This window comes from Equus asinus, chromosome 11 (assembly GCF_041296235.1).
Source record: "Equus asinus isolate D_3611 breed Donkey chromosome 11, EquAss-T2T_v2, whole genome shotgun sequence".
NCBI lineage: Eukaryota > Metazoa > Chordata > Mammalia > Perissodactyla > Equidae > Equus > Equus asinus.
Genome location: NC_091800.1, coordinates 12,601,779 through 12,616,238, shown reverse-complemented (window position 1 = coordinate 12,616,238; position 14,460 = coordinate 12,601,779).

Here is a 14,460-nt window from a genome sequence, read left to right as displayed (position 1 = left end):
TGTACTAAGACATTGAAGGGTAGCTGGGATTCTGTCACTTACGTGAGGAGGCTCATGTGTGGTGTCGTGGAGATTGCTGTCACGGGATGAACCATATCTTGAGAGAGCCAGCCAATGTCTAAACATCAGTTTGGATGAAAACCAGAAAACAATGGTAATGCTGATCACCTTTGTACCTTGAGGAAGCTGGGAGAGAAAGCATCCGGAAAGGTCTTGAGCCACTGGGATACTACTGGGATTTGCAGGCTGTGAGCAGAGCACGGTCAAATCTGCCCAGAGTGTGTGGGGTAAGTGGTAAAGAGGAGAGACTGGAGGCAGTGAGCCAATCATCTAGAACATGTAAGAAATTATGGAGACCCACACTGGGACAGTGATTACAGAGAAGAGAGGAGAAAAGAGAGGAGAATTGGTCAGTGATTGGAGATGGAAGGTGAGGAAGAGAGGAAGCAACCACAGAGAATTCCAAGGTTCTCAATTTGAGTGATGAAATAGAGGCTGTAATTAAGACAGAAAACACAGGAGACAATGCAGAATTGGGGGGGAGTGCAGCTGTATTTTGACTCTTCAAGTTTGAAAGGCCTGTAAGATGCCCACATGGAGATGAATCTAGCATTTAGAGGATAGGGGTCAAGAAGTAGACTTTAAATCATGGCCAAAACCATAAAAAGGAAAGATAAGACTTAAGGAGAGGCTGTAGTACAAGGAGAAGGCCAAGGGTAGCCCCTGAGGGGCTCTTAGCATGTGAGAGAGGGGAGAGGAAAAAGGAGGGAGGAGCAGTTAAAGAGGGAGAGAGGCATTACTGCAGAAGCCAGCGAAAGAGAAGTGGTACACGTCACCCAGTTTGGTTTAATGAAGACTCAAAGGAGGGAAGTAGTTTTGCCTCTTAGGGGATCATTGCATTAGGTCCAGTGAGAGATGGTGAGGTTGTAAGGCCTGATAGTCATGGTGTCATAGGCACGTGGCAGAGGACCAGGGACAGGATGCTGTGAGTCCCTGAATGTGTGTGGCAAGGGGGCATGTCCCACTTCAGGCCCTTGCTTCAGCTCTTCTTCTGTCTGGGCTGCTCTCTCCCAGGTACTCCCTGGGCCTCCTTGGCTCACTCCCTTGCTTCCTTCGGGTCTTGGTTTGAACATCACCTTCTCCTTGAGGCCTACTCTAACCACCTGACTTAATACTGCACCTGACAGCCCTTCGCCCATTCCCACCAGCACACACACACACATCCTCAGCATTACCTTTTCTTCTCGTTCATAGCACTTATCACCTTCTAACACACTATATCATTTGTACATTTATAATAGTGATTATTTGTTGTCAATCTCCCCCTACTCGAATGAACACTCCCTGAGGTCATAAAATCTTATTTATTTTGTACATTGAGGGATTTCTTGTACTCAGAACATTGTCTGGCCCACAGTGGTCTCTTTATGGTATAGTGAACACAGCTGTCTATAATACAAGACAGAGGATGCTAATGCCTAGAATAGAGGTATAAATAAAGTACTATGCAAATCCAAAAGAGGAAGAAATTAATTCTGGTTCAGAAGATTGGCAAAGGCTTTGTGAAGAGTAATATCTGAGTTGGATCTTGGGGACTGACAGGATTCTAGCAGTCAGAAGTGGGTGCTGAGTAGGCGTGCAGGTGGAGAGAACTGTGATGGTGCTCCTGGAGGAGAAATTGCTTCACACACGCAGGGAAAAGCGAGCCACCCAGTGGACTGGGACATGATGTCTAAGAGGAGGGCTGTAGGGTAGTAAAGTGCAGGTAGTCAAGGGATCCCCAAAGTCACATGCTCTGGTGTTTGCATATGTCTACCAGATTTCAAGGTGGAGACATTGAGTAGGTGGTTAGATGTAAGAGTCTGGAGTTTGAGAGTAAGATCTGCTCTAGAGATATAAATTTGAAAGTCATCAGCATATTGGTAGCATTTAAAGCCAAGAAACTGGAGGAGTTCACCAAATGGAATGAGTGTAGGAAGAGAAGTGATGGAGGCCAGGGATGTACCAAAGGTACGAGGTCAGGGAGAACGGGAGGAATCAGCAAAGGAGACCAAAAAGAAGTATCAGTGAAACAGAAAGAAAGTCAAAAGTGTGGTGTCCGGGGAGGCAAGTGAAGAAAGTACATCAAGGATCAACCAGATCAAATGAAACTGATGGGTCATGTCAGATGAGCTCAGAAGGATGAACTGACTGAAGGATGTTCAATATGGTTGTTTTTGGTAACCTTAGTAACAGTTTATTGGAGGTGGGAGAGAAAAGAAAGCCTTGTCAGAGTGGGTTGATAATTTTAAGAAGTTTCTCTGCAAAATAGTGAGAAATGAACTGACAGTACCAGTGGGATATACAGAAGAATTTTGTTTCTTTACTATGAGAGAAATAGCATTTTCATTAGCTAATTGGAAGGCTCCAGTGGAGAATGAAAAGTTGATAGACAAAGAAGGGAGATTTGTAGGAGGGATATCCTTGAGTAGGTGAGAGAGGATAGGGTCTGGTACCAAAGTGGAGAGATTTGCTTTAGATGGAGCATGGAAAGTTCATCTGGTGTAGCAAGTGAGAAGGCAGAGCATGTGGTACAGATATAGGTAGCGGATGTGATGGGGTGAAAGTTCCTTTCTGATTGCTTCAATTTTCTCAGTAAGGTAAGAACCAAGGTCATTAGCAGAGATAAGGATATGGAAGAGGTTTTTAGGGATTTGAGGAGAGAAGAGAAAGAATGAAATTATAGACTTGGAACAAAGGGGAGTGCATGCACTTGGGACACGTAGATGATTGCCTGGGGTCTCAAGGGCCCACTGGAGCTTCAGGGTCATGATTTTAAAGTGAGTGCAATAGCGGTGGTTGTGTGTTCTTCTCCAGCTGTACTTACATCTATCTTCTTCACTCCTTTAATCTCCATTCCTTACTCACCCTTTGACTTCTGTGAGGCCTGGCACATACAACAAGCTTAACAAATGTTTGCTAATTGAAACTGAGTTCTTCAGTACTTAAGAAAAGTACTTAGAGGGAAGTCTGACAGATAGGCAAAGGCAGAAGAGGTGAGGAGATTCTCAAGTAGGCTAAGAGGTAAAGCAGGGGGTGCTTTTGAGATCCTCTCCTCTGTCTCTCTCCTCTATCCTGGTCCTTCTCTGTTATTATGACAGATATGGTGTTGGAGAAGAAATGAGGCATAGAAGAGAGAATGGAAGGGATCATAATGATCACCTTACCTAAACGGCAAAACCAAATGACTGCTTTAGTCCCTGAGTGGTGAACAACTCCATCAGCCACCCAGACGTGGAGCAGCCTCTGCTCACCCTCTGTCAGGTCTGTACCTCTAACCAGTAACAAGTCCAGTTGCCACAGCCTTCTGAAAAACTCAGATCATTTCCTTTTCCACTCCATCTGTTATTTCAGCATCTGTTGGCTACCTTCAGCAGTTGTCATCTGGACAACAATAATAATAATTGCTACTATTTATTGACTACTTATTATACGCCAGTTACTAGTTCAAGGCTTTATATTTTTTCATTCATTTAATCCTCAAAAGAGACTCATTTGACAGATGAGGAACCTGAGGCGCCTTAACTTCTGCAATACTCTATCAGTGTCTCTGAGTCTAGCCTAATTCATCCCTCATTTCTCTACCAGGGTGAGTCTCCTTAGACATCTATTTAAAATCTGCAAAGAAGTGACATCAGCAAGATTGTGGAGTAGGAAGCCCTGGACCCTGCTTCCCCCAACAAACACACTAGTTCAGCAACAATTCACAGACAAATTTCCTCTGTGAGAATTCCAGAAACTAATCAAAAGCTGCCAGCACCCTGGAAGAATGTGCAACCAGACTCATTGAAGCTGATAGGGAGATTCAGGACATCTTCTCACACCAAAATCCCAAGCTGTGGCACAGCACCATATGATCAGGAAGAGCCTCCCTAGCTCCCAGTGTCACCCAATGGAGGGAAGGGTTGATTTGCGTGTCCAGCATCCCAACTTTTCTGAGGAGCTCCTGAGAGGACTGGCTTCTGTCTTGCCAGTCTTGGAGTTGTGATGTGTCTGGCACAGTCTAGCCACCCAAGAGAGACCTGAGATGGCAACTTGGACTGACACACTATAGATCCTACCCCCTTCTCAGCATGGAACCAGTGGGTGAAAAATTTCAGCTCTCAGCTTCCCCCTGGGGAGCAAAAGAGTTGGCAGAAGCCCCCAGAATCCCTGGCTGGGCTTATTAGTGGAGGTCTTCTCCTATGAGGACAATCCATAAAGACTGGGAGAGGTTCCTGCTCTGTCTAATGAGCAGATACCAACACAGAGAATCAAGGAAAATAAAGAATTAGGCAAACACATTCCAAACAAAGGAACACGATAAATTTCCAGAACCAAACCTAATGAAATGGAGTTATATGATTCATCTGACAGGGAATTCAAAATAACTATTATAAAGATGCTCACTGGGGTCAAGAGAACAATGTGAGGATTTAAAAAAAGAGAGAAAATATTAAAAAATACTAAACAGAAATGATGCCGAAAAAAAAACTGAACTGAAAAATTTACTAAAAGCATTCAAAAACAGACTAGATCAAGCAGAATAAAGGATCAGTGAACTCAAAGACAGGTCACTGGAAATAATTTGGTCAGAGGAGAAAAAAGAAAAAAGAATGAAGAGAGCGTAAAGGACTTATGGGATACCATCAAGTGTACCAATATACATATTATTGGAGTTCCAGAAGGAGAAGAGAGAGAGAAAGGGGAAGAAAGCTTATTTAAAGAAATAATAGCTGAGAATTTCCCAAATCTGGGGAAGGAAATGGACATCCAGATCCAGATGGGCATCCAGATCCAAAAGGCTCAAAGGACACCAAATAAGAAGAACCCAAATCCACACTGAGACACATGATAATCAAACTGTCAAAAGTCAAAGATAAAGAGAGAATTTTTACAGCAGCAAGAGAAAGCAACTTGTCACATACAAATAAAGCCTCATAAGACTCTCAGTGGAGTTTTCAGCAGAAACCTTCAGGCCAGAAGGGAATGGGATAATATATTCAAAGTGCTGAAAGGAAAAAACCCTGCGAACCAAGAATATAATACCCAGGAAAACTGTCCTTCAAATACGAAGGAGAGAGAAAGACTTTCCCAGACAAACAAAAGCTGAGGGAATTCATCACCACTAGACCTACTTTCCAAGAAATGTTAAAGGGAGTTATTCAGGTTGAAACAAAAGGACACCAAACAGCAACAGGATAGCATAAGAAAATATAAAATGTGTTGGTAAAGGTAAATATGTAAAACAATGCGGTATACCGTATTACTGTAAGGGTGGGTACATAACTTTTAATTCTAGTATAAAATTAAAAGACAAAAGTATTATAACTATAATTAAAAATATATTAAAAGAAACAATATGAATAGATGTAGATTGTGACACAATAACATAAAGTGTGGGGGGGAGGTAATGTTAGAGTGTGGAGTTTTTATGCCATCGGACTTAAGTTGTTATCTGCTAAAAAGAGACTGTTAGATATTTTATGTAAGTCCCAAGATAGCCACACACAAAAATTACCTATAAAAGTTACACAAAAGAAATCAAAGCATATCAATACAAAAGATCAACAAACACAAAGGAAGACAGCAAAAGAAGAAAAGACATACAAAAGAACTACAACTCTAACAGAAAACAACTAACAAAATGAAAATAGTAAATTTTTTCTTATCAATAATTAATTAAAATGTAAGTGGATTAAACTCCCCAATCAATGAATAAAAAAATAATACCCAACCATATACTGTCTACAAGAAACTCACTGTAGTTTTAAGGATACATATAGGCTCAAGTGAAGGAATTCAAAAAGATATTCTATGCAAATGATAACCAAAAGAGAGCAGGGATGGCCATACTTATATCAGAAAAAATAGACATTAAATCAAAAACTGTCACAAGAGACAAAGGAAAATATTACATAATGATAAAAGAGTCAAACTTCCAGGAAGATATTACAATTATAAATATATAGGCACCCAATATTAGAGCACCTACATATACAAAACCAGCAATGACAGAACTGAAGGAATAAAGAGATAGCAATACAATAATAGTAGGAAACCTCAATACTTCACTTTCAATAATGATAGAACATCCAGACGGAAGATCAATAAGGAAACATAAGACTTGAATAACACTATAGACCAAATGGATCTAACAGACATATACAGAACATTTGATCCAATGGCAGCCAAATACATTCTACTCCAGCACATACGTATCTTTTTCCAGGAAAGATCACATGTTAGGTCACAAAACAAGTCTTAACAAGTTTAAGAAGGTTGAAATCATACCAAGTATCTTGTCTGACCACAATGGAATGAAATTATAAATCAATAGCAGAAGGCAAATTAAGAACTTCACAAACATGTAGAAAATAACACATTCTTGAATAACAATAGAGTCAAAAAAGAAATAAAAAAGGAAATTAGAAAATTTCTTAAGATAAACAAAAATGAAGCACACCATACCAAAACTTATGGGATGCAGTAAAAGCAGTACTAAGAGGGATGTTCATAGAGACAAATACCTATATTAAAAAAGAAGAAAGATCTCAAATCAACAATTTAGCTTTATACCTCAAGGAGCTAGAAAAGAAGAACAAACCAAGTCCAAACTTAGCAGAAGGAAGGAAATAACAAAGACTAGAACAGAAATAAACAAAACAGAGAAAAACCCATGAAAGGAAGAGTTGACTTTTTGAAAAGATTAACAAAATTTACAATCGCTTAGCTAGATTAATTAGAAAAAAGAGAGAAGACTCAAATAAGTAATATTAGAAGTGAAAGAAGAGACATCACAACTGATACAACAGAAATACAAAGGATCATAAGAGAACTACTATAAGGAATTATATACCAACAAACCTAGACGAACGGATAAATTCCTAGAAACATAAAACCTACTAAGACTAAATCATGAAGAAATAGAAAGTCTGTCTAGACAGATAACTAGTATAGAGATTGAATTAGTAATCAGAAATCTCCCACAAAGAAAATCCCAGGACCAGATGACTTCACTGGTGAATTTTACCAAAGATTTTTTAAAAAGAATTAATACCAATCCTTCTCAAACACTTCCAAAAAATTGAAGAGGAGAGAGCACTTCCAAACTCATTTTATAAGGCCAGCATTACCCTGATATCACAGCCAGAAAAAGACACCACAAGAAAAGAAAACTACAGGCTAATGCCCTTGATGAATGCAGGCAAAAGGAATAGCAAAAGTCCTCAACAAAACAGCACACTAAAAGGATCATATACCATAACCAAGTGAGATTTATCCCTTGGATGGGATGATGGTTCAACACACAAAAATCAATTAATCTGATACACCACATTCACAGAATAAAGGATAAAAATCTCATGATTGTCTCAATAGATACAGAAGAAGTGTTTGACAAAATTCAATGCCCTTTCATGATAAAAACATTAACAAACTAGGAACAGAAGGAAAGTGCCTTGACATAATAAAGGCCATCTATGAAAAGCCCACAGATAACATACTCAGTGGTGAAAAACTGAATGGTTTTTCTCTAAGATCAGGAACAAGGCAAAGATGCTCACTCTTGCTACTTCAAGTCAACATAGTACTGGAAGTCATGGCCACAGCAATTAGGCAAGAAAAAGAAATAAAAGGCATCCAAACTGGAAAGGAAGAATTAAAATTGTTCCTCTTTGCAGACATCATGATCTTATATACAGAAAAACCTACAGACTCCATAAAAAAACTGTCATAACTAATAAACAAATTTGGTAAAGTTTCAGAATATGAAATCAACATGTAAAAATCAGTTGTGTTTCTATACACTAACAATAAACTATCTGAAAAGGAAATTAGGAAAACAATCCTATTTAAAATAGCATCAAAAAGAATAAAGTACTTAGGAATAAACTTAACTAAGGAGGTGAGAGACTTGTACACTTAAAGCTATAATACATTGATGAAAGAAATTAAACAAGACACAAACAAACAGAAAGCTATCTGTGTTCACAGATCGGAAAACTTAGTATTGCTAGATGTCCACGCTACCCAAAGCCATCTACAGATTCAATGCAATCTCCATCAAAATCTCAACGGCATTTTATTACATAAATAGAAATAAACAATTCTAAGATTCATATGGAACCACAAATTACCAAATCAATCTTGAGAAAGAAGAAGAGAGCTGAAGATATCATGCTTCCTAGTTTCAAACTATATTACAAAGCTAAAGTAATCAATACTGTATGGTACTGGCATGAAGACAGATATAGAGACCAATGGAACAGAAGAGAGCTCCCAGAAATAAATCCATGCATATATGGTCAACTGATCTTCAAAAAGGGTGCCGAGAATATACAATAGGGAAAAGATAGTCTCTTCAACCAGTGGTGCTGGGAAAACTGGACATACACATGCAAAAGAATGAAATTGAACCCCTATCTTACATCATACACAAAAATCAACTCAAAATAAATTAAAGACTTGGACATAAGACCTGAAACTATAAAACTCCTAGAAGAAAACATAAGAGAAGAGCTTCATGACATGTCTTGGAAGTGATTTTTATGGATATGACACCAAAAGCAAAGGCAACAATAGCCTTATACTAAGTGAAATAAGTCAGTCATAGAAGAACAAATACTGCATGATTCCATTTATATGAGGTATCTAAAATAGTCCAATGCATAGAATTAAAGAGTGGAGTGGTGGTTTCCAGGAGTTGGGGAGAGGAGGAAATGGTGAGTTACTAATTAACAGACATAAAGTTCCAGTTAAGCAAGATGAATAAGCTCTAGAGATCTTTTGTGTAACATTGTGCTTACAGTTAACAATAATGCATCGCACACTTAAAAGTTTGTGAAGAGGGTAGAGCTCATATTAAGTGTTCTTATGACAATAAAATAAAATAAATTTAAAAAAAAAGAATGCAAACTTCCTTAGACTATCATCCAAATTATCCCAAAAGAACCTTTCTAAGTTGGGCAAACTATGTTATCATTAAATAAAAGGTCAAAAACACGTCTGGGCTAATATATTGCTTGTGCCAAAATTTATAACCTACTATAATTCTGTTTTTGTGAGCTTCATGTATATCTTATAGAACAGGTTGCATTATAAGAAATTGCCATTATTTGGCCATTTTGGACCAACAAAAATGAAAATACATTGCTGGCTGTAGTATACGATATAATGTTCTATTTCTCTAAGATAGAAAAAGTCAACTATTAAATATTTATTAAAATAAAATAAAATCCACATAGAGTTTAGGATGCAAGACAAAGGGTGTATCAGGGCATAGATGACCCTTCACTAGCGAATCTCTTGTCTGTCTTTCTGTATACTCTTTTTGCTCTTTCTTGCAAAGACATCCTTCAACCCAAAGTACGTTAGTTTCTTCAGAGAATTCAACATCTCCCATTCCGCCTTCTCCCCTCCTATGCTTCTACTGCCCTCATGGATCGGAATGTCCTTTCTGTCCCGGGGCCTCCCACTACGTATGTGTCCTCCAGCTCAAAGGTCACTCCCCTGTGAAGTCTTTGCTGTCAGCCCTCGTCCCTCCCCCAGTCTAAGGGGGTGGGACCCCTGCCTACATCCCTTCACACCTAGAGAACATCACTACCTAGCCCTTAATTCTCATATTGCAAAGGTTGGTGGGTTGGGTTGTCTACCTCCCCCACTGTGGTGCAAACATTGTGAAGAAAGCAGTGTTTTTCAAATGTATGTTTTCAAGCTCATTTCATGGAGGTGTAGTATTCAAGATGCAAACATCCTTTTTACACATAACAGAACAGGAATGTCACTAATTTAGGAAGTAAAGCCAATCTCTATTTGCTCTTTTACTGATAGATTGTTTTAATGAAAGGCTCTAAAAACAACTTTTTCTTTTAAGAAATCCTCTGGGGTAAGTTGATGTCATATCCCTTACTAAAGTGCTTTTTCCTTTGTCTTGTTCTATTGTTAGTTTATTTCATGTTCAAAGAGGGCAATGTCTTGCCCTAGGTTAGCAGACAAATTAGCAGTAGATCAGGTTAGGGTAAAAAATACTTATTTTTTATGTATTTATTTGTTTAGTTAAAAAATAGCTATTAAATGTATTTTACCACTCATCAAAAATACTTCTCTTGCCTTCCTTTTTTATTTTTATATCCAAAATTTTTAAGGGTGAGGCATACCTTAGAGTGTCTACCGTGGTGTGAAAGCAACAAAATAGAAATCCTACAGTATGTGAAATTGTATGTTAAAGGTAATGATAGAGTGAGCTCTGTACATGGCAATTAGTTTCCAATGTGCTCCCACAAATGCACTCACTGTGATTAATGCTCCCTGGAGTACTCAGTCTCTGTAACTAGCTATCATTGTACTTACCAGAGCCCTACTCTCCCAGGATATTATGATAAATACTATGTTGATTCTAATATTGCTCTAAGTGATTAGGTCTGGGTGTGAGAGGGGGTGGTAAGATGAAACAGAGATAAAATGCAAAGTTTATGTTCTGACTGCTTAGCTAGAAATCAGTAAGGAACCAAGCCAGCAATCCTTAATGGAGGTTTTAGGGTGACATAGTGACATCCCATCCCCCTCCCACGCACCTGCCCAGTCTGTGGAGCTTATAATGGGTTATAAGTGCTATTTCAAATTGGTTTTCTGTTGGGTGTGTCTAGAAGCTAAACATCAGAAGGTGAATGAAAGAAAGAGAAAACTAATCTCCACATCAGGGAAGAAAAGCATCCTGAACCTCACTCCTAGTCTCATGGGACATTCCTCCAGCAGAGGAGGGGCTCTCAGAGAATGACATCATCAACAACCAGTCTCGTTGGTTGATGGGACTGGTGCATGGCCAATACTATTGGCTCCATCCCTGATGACCCCCTCAGTAAGGGAGGAATGACAGGGTTAGAGTGCCTGAACCAAGTCAGTAAATATTCACTGTTGGACCACATGTTTGTGTCCCCCCAAAATTCATGTGTTAAAACCCTAACCCCAATGTAATGGTATTTAGAGATGGGGCCTTTGGGAGATGATTAGGGTTAGATGAGGTCATAAGGGTGGGTTTGTCAGGATAGGATTAATGTTCTTACAAGAAGAGACACAGAGAGCTCTCTCCCTCTCGATGCATCCCCACCAAGCAAAGGCCAAGTGAGGACACAGAGAGAAGGTGGCCATCTGCAAGCCAAGAAGAGAGACTTCATCAGAAACAGAATGGGCCACACCTTGATCTTGGACATCCCAGCCCCAGAACTGTGAGAAAGTAAATTTCTGTTGTTTAAGCCATTGGTCTGTGGCATTTTGTTATGGCAGCATGAGCAGACTGACACATTCACATTCACCATTCTGTGGCTGAGAGTCCTGTGTATTCAACCCCTGAATCTCTAGCCCATAGCAAGGAGCCCCTCACACACACACACACAAACACACACACACACATATCCAGCCCCAATCCCCAGGAGAGGGGGCAGAACCAGAGCCTCAGGATTTCCTGGGACCACAGTGTCCCTAGAACCTTTATTAATTCGGGGTGCTCTCCATTCAGCCCTCCACTGTCAAGAGTTCATCTCACCATGATAATAAGGGAAACCAGCACTTATGGACCCCTTTTTCTGTGTGCCAGACGAGTACTTGACAAGTATTATCTCATGAAATCCTCCCAACAACCCAATGAGATGGGTATTGCTTTTATTTACCAATTTTACAGATGAGGAAATCGAGGCACAAAGAGTTCAGACAACCTGCCAGGAATCCTAGCAAGATTTAACTTCAGAGTTCAAGTTTTTAATTGTTTATTCATTTTTTGTAAGTATTAAGGAGCTGTTATGTGCCACACCCTGTGGTAGGTGCTAGGCTTACAGTGGGGATCAAAACAGATGTAGTTCCTGCCCTCCCAGCCCAGTGACAGTCAACAGATAAAGAATTCACTATCTATATTCATAGCTGGTGATGAGTGCAATAAAGAAAATGAGCAGAGTCCATAGGGACATAATTAGCTAAGGCCATTAGGAAAGGACTGTCAGAGGAAGTGAGATTTAAATCAAGATCTGCAGGGAAAGGTGGAGGGGGAGATGGGTATGATCTTTCAGGCAGAGGGAATAGCATGTGCAAAGGCCCTAAAATAAGAAACTACTGAGCAAGTCTGAGGAGCTGAATGAGGCCAGAGAGGCTGGTGCTGGAGAGTCAGGGAGAGGGTGGAACGGGAGGGTGTACGAAGAGCTTTGAGGCCATGGTGAGGGGACAGAAGCTCTGAAAGCCACCAAGCATTGTGCATGTGGCTCACAGCACATCGGAATTAGAAGAGAAAGAGATTGAGGTATGTGGAGCCCCAGCTCTGTTGAGCACTGTGTTAGGGCCTTCCTTGGTCTATGGCAGGCCATCTCATCTTCCCCACAGCCCCTAAGGTAAGTCTTATCATCTCCATTTTCCAGATGAGTCACCTGAGGTTGAGAATGAAGACATAACTTTCCCAGGTCCCCAGAGATGAGCTAAGAGGCTGAGATGTGAGTCCACTAAAATGTCCTGCCTTCCCCAGAGTCCCCGAGCTGGCCCCAGACGATCCCAGCTCCCCCGGCTGCTGGCTGCTAGTGTCTGGCCCGGGGATGGGGGAGGCAAGAGGCAAGCACAGTGGGGCTGAGCTGCACTGGCTTTGCTGGGCAAGTGTGAGTTCTCCCAGAGGCGTCTTCTTTCTTTTCTCAGCACAGTGGCCTTTCTTGAAAGCAGTGATAAGACAATCTATCATTTTCAGGAAACTGTCCAAGATGTCTTGAGTAAAAGGCAATCAATCCTACAACTCAATAATGCGCTGCCCTCACTGCATCAGGCTGGGCGCCTGGGCCCCCTTAGCACAGGGAGAGGTTCCGGCGCCACCCCAGGCCCTCTTCGTGGAGAGTAGTTGGACCCCGCTGAGGGGAAAGCAGTGGGGCTTCTGACAGTGCTGGGGAGGAGCTGTCCACTGGGCGGGCTGTGACGGCACCAGAGGGATGATTCTGCCTTGTGCAAGGGGGCGCAGGGAAGAGCAGAGCAAGTCTGGTTATCTCTGCCTTGCTTTGTTCTATGAGAACCCACTTGGTGACAAGTTTGCCTTTCCGTCACTTCCTTCTAAATCCATCATGAAAGATGACATGAGTGGAACCGTATTAAAATAGAGTCGGAGCAGCCATTTCAGGAGAATTCACTTGCATGTCTTGTTTCCTTTATCTTCCAAACTGGACCAAACCACCAACATTCCAAGTCAGTAAGGACAAGAATATCCTGTTTGTAGGTGGCCAACAGGCACATGAAAAGATGTTCAACATCACTAATATTAGGGAAATGCAAATCAAAACCACAATGAGATACCACCTCGCACTTATCAGGATGGCTATAATTATCAAGACAAGAAACAACGAGTGTTAGAGAAAAGGCAACCCTCATACACTGCTAGTGGGAATGCAAACTGGGGCAGCCATTATGGAAAACAGTACGGCAAGTTCTCAAAAAATTAAAATAGGAATACCATATGATCCAGCTGTCCCACTACTGGCTATTTATCCAAAGAACATGAAATCAATAATTCAAAAAGATTTTTGCATTCTTATGTTCATTGCAGCATTATTCACAAAGCCAAGATGTGGAAGCAACCCAAGTGCCCATTAATGGATGAATGGATAAAGAAGATGTGGTATATATATATATATACACACACACACATACAATGGAATATTACTCAGACACAAAAAAAGACAAAATTGTGCCATTTACAACAATATGGACAGACCTTGAGGGTATTATGCTAAGTGAAATAAATCAGACAGAGAAAGACAAATACCACATGATTTCACTCATATGTGGAAGATAAACAATCACATAGATACAGAGAACAAATGGGTGGTCACCAGAGGGGAAGGGGGTCAGGGGAGGCTAAAGGGGTAAAGGGAGACATATGTATGGTGATGGATAAAAACTAGACTATTGGTGGCAAGCAGTCTATACAGAAACTGACATATAATAATGTACACGTGAAATTTACACAATGTTATAAGCAAATATGACCTCAATAAAATAATTTTTTTTAAAGATTTTATTTTTTCCTTTTTCTCCCCAAAGCCCCCCGGTACATAGTTGTACATTCTTCACTGTGGGTCCTTCTAGTTGTGGCATGTGGGACGCTGCCCCAGCGTGGCTCGATGAGCAGTGCCATGTCCGCGCCCAGGACCTGAACCAACGAAACACTGGGCTGCCTGCAGCTGAGCGCGCGAACCCAACCACCCGGCCACAGGGGCAGCCCCTCAATAAAATAATTTTTTAAAAAAAGAACATCCTATTTGTAAGGACTGATAAAACTGGACTTCGCTTGATGACTGAATCTCAAGCCAATCATTGAGGTACAAACCTAGCCTTACCTCATCCAGCACCAATGGTCTTTCTTTAACACAACTCACCTCATCCTCCCTTTTCGCTATATAAACCCTAAGCCCCTTTCTTGTAATC